Genomic DNA, 6,016 nt, shown 5'->3' with positions numbered 1-6,016 from the left:
CTTCTCCAATGCATGAAAGTGAAAAGTGAAAGGGAAGTCGCTCAGTCGTGTCTGACTCCTAGCGACCCCATGGACTGCAGCCTACCAGGCTCCTCCGTCCATGGGATTTTCCAGGCAAGAGTACTGGAGTGGGGTGCCATTGCCTTCTCCGTTAACATTTTTATTTACCACTTGTTATTTATCTCTGGCTGTGCAGGGCTTTCACTGCTGCATGGGGCTTTCTCTGGTTGCAGGGCATGGGCTTCTCATTGCGGCGGCTTCCTCTGTGGGGAGCCCGGGCCTTAGGGCAAGCGGGCTCAGCTGCGGCTCCCAGGATCTCGAGCGCAGGCTCGGTGGTGCGGGGGCTTAGTTGACCCGAGGCATGTGGGATCTTCCCAGACCAGGGATCAAATCAGTGTCCCCTCATTGGCAGCTGGACTCTTAATCGCTGGACCACTTGTGAAGTCCTTCAAGTCTCTTTCCCTTTTGGCTCCTTGCTTTATTATTATTGTTTTTTCCTTGTAGTTTATTTGTTGATGAAACCAGGTAGTCCGCTCCACGGTTTCCCACCATCAGAGTTGTGCTGATTCTATCCCCTACTGGTGTTTAAGATGTTCCTTTGTCCCTTGATTTCCTGAAAACTGGTTGTTGGGTATAAAGGAATATTTAATTGTAGAACAATGCCTTAAAACGTTCAAGTTCAGATTACATAACTTATTTTTTAGCAATAATTTTTAGGAAACTTGAATAATGTTTGCTCTCAGTTTATAAAGGTTGCAAATGAAACACTTCTCAACAAAATATAGGACCTCTTGGAGTAGGCAAATGACAGTCTGTGGGCTCGCCATTTATTTTTGTAAATAAAGTTTTATTAGAACACAGCCATGCCCATTCATTTATATATTTATTATTTCTGGCTGCTTTGCCAATACAGTGGCAGAAACCAGGAGTTGTGGCACAGACCCTCTGGCCCACAAAACCTAAAATATTTACTCTCTGGCCCTTTAAGAAAAAGTTTGCTGACCTCTGCTCAGCATTTATACATTTTACATAAATTTATAAATTTAATACATTTTACTTTCTCTTTGGGTATTTCCTTTACCCCAAAATACTCAATCTTCTTCAAGGATTGATTTTTACAAAGCTAATGAATTATACCTAAAAGTATGGCAAACTTTAAATCATTACATCTTCTGAAACTTTGCCTAAACTATACAAGCTTTTGACTTAGAAGCAGAAGTCTAAAGCAATTACTCATTTACACACTTTTAAATTGTTCTTATAAGGGTCTCTTAGGTCTCAAATTTTCTCACACATCCATAGTAGAGAAAATACCAAATATGTCCAGATAGCTTCCTCTTAGTCTTTCTCACATTTACTTACTTGGCTGCACCAGGCCTTAACTGCGGGCATGTGGGATCTTCAGTCTTCACTGTGGCACGGGGCATCCTTAGTTGAGGCATGTGTGGTCTGGTTCCCTGACCAGGGATTAAACCTGGGTCCCTGAACTGGGAGCACGGAGTCTGGAACACCAGACCACCAGGAAGGTCCCTACCCAGATCCCTCCTGATGACAGACGTTTTACTGGTATGGTCCTGATTCTTCTAAACCTGTTTTTCTGGAGTGGAAGGATACCAAACAGTGGGGAAGATGGCGATGGAGGGGACCTGCTAAGGGAGAGAGGAGCTGCCCCAATTAATTGAGGTGACTTAGAGCCGGAGATTTTGATAGAACCTCAAAGCGGCAGATTCGCTTCTCTGGTTCTTAATGCATTTCATAACTAAAGATCTCTGAGCTCCCTGGAATTCTCCTCACCCCCAGTATATTTCAGTTCAGTTCAGTGACTCAGTCGTGTCTGACTCTTTGCGACCCCATGGACTGGCAGACCTCCCTGTCCATCACCAACTCCTGGACCTTGCTCAAGCTCATGTCCATCGAGTTGGTGATGCCATCCAACCATCTCATCCTTTGTCATCCCCTTCTCCTCCTGCCTTCAATCTTTCCCAGCATGAGGGTCTTTTCCAATGAGTCAGTTCTTCACTTCAGGTGGCCAAAGTATTGGAGCTTTTCAGTATGTATCTCTAACATGTAAGAACTTTAAAAAAGTAACCTCAGTGCCATAGTACGTTAGTATATCTAACAGATTTAACAAGAATTACTTGATGTCATCTAATCAGATCAGATCAGTTGCTCAGTCGTGTCTGACTCTTTGTGACCCCATGAATTACAGCACGCCAGGCCTCCCTTTCCATCACCAACTCCCGGAGTTCACTCAAACTCACGTACATTGAGTCAGTGATGCCATCCAGCCATCTCATCCTCTGTCATCCCCTTCTCCTCTTGCCCCCAATCCCTCCCAGCATCAGAGTCTTTTCCAATGAGTCAACTCTTCGCATGAGGTGGCCAAAGTACTGGAGTTTCAGCTTTCGCATCATTCCTTCCAAGGAAATCCCAGGGCTGATCTCCTTCAGAATGGACTGGTTGGATCTCCTTGCAGTCCAAGGGACTCTCAAGAGTCTTCTCCAACACCACAGTTCAAAAGCATCAATTCTTCGGTGCTCAGCCTTCTTCACAGTCCAACTCTCACATCCATACATGACCACAGGAAAAACCATAGCCTTGACTAGATGAACCTTTGTTGGCAAAGTAATGTCTCTGCTTTTGAATATGCTATCTAGGTTGGTCATAACTTTCCTTCCAAGGAGTAAGCGTCTTTTAATTTCATGGCTGCAGTCACCATCTGTAGTGATTTTGGAGCCCAGAAAAATAAAGTCTGACACTGTTTCCACTGTTTCCCCATCTATTTCCCATGAAGTGGTGGGACCGGATGCCATCTAATACCCCATCCATTTTTAATTTTACCATGTATCTCAAAAAAGGTCCTTTTACAATTTTCCCAACCAGAATCATAATGGGGCCATATATCTCATTTGGTTGATACAACCCTAACCTCTTTTAATCTATTGCAGTCTCTCATACCCTTAAAGATGCTGATTCATTGAAGAAACTGGGCTGTTTCCTATAATTTCCCACTCTCTAAATTTGGCTGATTGCTTCTAGATAGTAAAATGAAATGAAATGTTCATCGTTCAGTCATGTCCGCCTCTTTGCAACCCCGTGGACTGCAGCCTGCCAGGCTCTTCTGTCTATGGGACTCTCCAGGCAGCAACACTGGAGTGGGTTGCCATTTCCTTCTCCAGGCCATCGGCTCTTCTGTCCATGGGACTCTCCAGGCAGCAACACTGGAGTGGGTTGCCATTTCCTTCTCCAGGCCATCGTCCTGACCCAGAGCTCGAACTTGGGTCTCCTGCGTTGCAGGCAGATGCCTTACCATCTGAGCCTCCAGGGAGCTCCAGGGGGAGGGGTGCTAGATAGTATGAACTCTAAGTTGTTCCTTCACCATATACTTCTGGAAGCAGTCTCCATTACATTCATTTTTTCCCTAAGTCAAGAATAGTTCATAAGTGGGTGAACATATTCTCTAACCAGCAAAAATCTTTGAGCTTGAGAGGACCTTGAATTCTTTTACATTCCTAACATATTCAAAATGATACATTGTTTGAAGTTTGGCTATTTCACACAGCTTTGAGTCAGACTTGGCAGTCCCAACTCACGTAATAGCTAACTTGTATTAAGTGCGTTTGATGAGCCAGGTACCAGTCTAAGCACTTTACCTCTGTGCTCATTTAACCTTCTAAACATTTTGCAGAGGAAACTGTCCACACACACAAAAATAATCAATAGTCAATCTAGGAAAGAAATGGAAAATTTTGTTTGAGTCAACCTGAGGATTGTAATCCAGGAGATGATCTCCCAGATAACTCTGAGAACTGTTCTGAAGAGGTATAGGAAGAGGCAGCATGTATGTGATTTTGGTGAATGGTTACGTGCAATCAGGCCTTCCCCGGTGGCTCAGATGGTAAAGAATCTGCCTGCAATGCAGGAGATCCAGGTTCAACTCCTGGGTTGGGAACAGCCCTTGGAGAAGGGAATGGCAACCCACTCCAGTATTCTTGCCTGGAGAATCCCCATGGACAGAGGAGCCTGCTGGGCTACAGTCCGTGAGGTCACAAAGAGTTGGACACGACTGAGCGACTAATACTTTCCCTTTCTTACATGCAATTACCTCTCATCTTGGTAGAAGGTTACTGCTATTTGGGAAGAACAGATATCTTAGTTAATGTTTTTAGTGCTTTTCTAAGTATAAGAAGATGCAAGAAATTGGGTTCATAAAATTGTCTTCTGAAAACCTCTAACTACCTGAGGGTCAGTTCCGTCCCGTTCTCCCAGAGCAGTCTCATCCTGATACTTGCCCTGAATTCCTTTCACAAATTCCTTTTAGTGGCTTTAGTGCCTAGTGACTTGATTCTTGTAGAACTGGATGGTGGGCGACATTCTTTATTTTACAGTCCCCACACTTTTGGTTTGAATTGTGACCAAGGTTTGGGAGGCATTTCATGACCAGTTTGTCATGAGCTAGGAATGCTCATTCCCAGGTTAGGAAAAGATTTACCTGATAGTCCACTCAATGCACTGTTACTGGAGTAGGCTCCTTTAATAGTAACCAAAAGCCTCTGGATTGCCTGTCTTTAAGTCTTTTATTTACTTTTAGCTGAGCTGGTCTTTCACTGCTGCACGTGGGCTTCCTCCAGTTGTGGCAAGCAGGACTCACTCTCATTGCGGTGCTCTGGCTCCTCCTTGCAGTGGTCCCTCTTGCTGCGGAGCACAGGCTCCAGGCACGTGGACTTCAGTAGTTGCGGCACACGGGCTCAGTGGTTGCGGCTCTGGGGCTCCAGTGCTTTAACTCACATAGTTTGGGCATGCAGGCTTGGTTGCTCTGAGATATGTGGGATCCTTCTGGACCAGGGATAGAACCTATGTCCCCTGCATCAGCAGGAAGATTCTTAACCACTAGAGCACCAGGGAAGCCCTGGACAGCCTGTCTTACTAGTCTGCTACAGTTCAGGAAACCGTCCTCTCTGGTTGCTTCTTCCCATATCTAGAATATTACAAGCTTTGATCTTATAGAACTATGTGTTTGATCAATCACTTCAGATCATCTAATCACATCACTTTATCTGAGGCTCAGTCACTCATTGTGAAATGCAAGAAATGATTTTATAGATTAGGCAGAATATAAATAAAATAGCTAGTAACACTAATAAAGTCATAAGTATGCATTTAAGCCAAGAATTTCCATAATATGTGACCCAGTGTTCTCCCAAGTTCCCCTGACCAGTCTGTTCTGCACCAGTCACCATCTTTGAGGGAAATGACGTATTGGCATTGTATATAGAGTTCACCAAAGAAGTCTGCACTTAAAAGCTGTGTGGTGGGTCATCGGTGACTCCCTTACAGGATTGTGAAAGGAATGTTATCTTCTAAGGAATTACCTAGTTGGCATCAGAAAAACAAACAAACAAAATAAATTGATGGTCATGACTGAGCAGGTATTTCTGTCATCGGAAGAGAGAATGAGACTGTGTGCTTGCATTCAAGTCACTCAGTTGTGTCTGACTCTTTGCAACCCAACAGACTTTAGCCCACCAGGCTCTTCTGTCCCTGGTATTCTCCAGGCAAGAGTACTGGTGTGGGTTGCCATTTCCTTCTCCAGGGGATCTTCCCCACTCAGGGATCAAACCCTGGTCTCCTGCATTGCAGGCAGATTCTTTACCCACTGAGCCTCTTGGGAAGTCCTTCTGTCACTGGGAAGGGCTCCTTAATGCAAAATGCAGATACACAATGCACACTAGTGGGGAGGGAGGAGGTACAACGGGTAGAGAAAATTTTCATTTCAATTTCTATCTTGCCTTAAAATATGAATTTTTATTTCATAAAAAAAAAAACTTGGGGAATCTGATTAACTTGACTCACTCAGTAAGTCAGGGTGTAAACTCAGGCGCGGAATCCGAATTCCAAATTCCTAGAACTTTCTGCTCTGAAGAACTGACACCTCCACTCTCAGAATTTCCTGGTTCTCAAAGAAGCAAGCAGGTACTGATGACTGGGAGGAGGTCCCTTCCGCCCCGCCCTACCC

The sequence above is a fragment of the Bison bison genome, unplaced genomic scaffold (assembly GCF_000754665.1).
Source record: "Bison bison bison isolate TAMUID 2011002044 unplaced genomic scaffold, Bison_UMD1.0 scf7180017864213, whole genome shotgun sequence".
Classification (NCBI taxonomy): Eukaryota; Metazoa; Chordata; class Mammalia; order Artiodactyla; family Bovidae; genus Bison; species Bison bison.
This window is presented reverse-complemented; position numbering follows the sequence as displayed.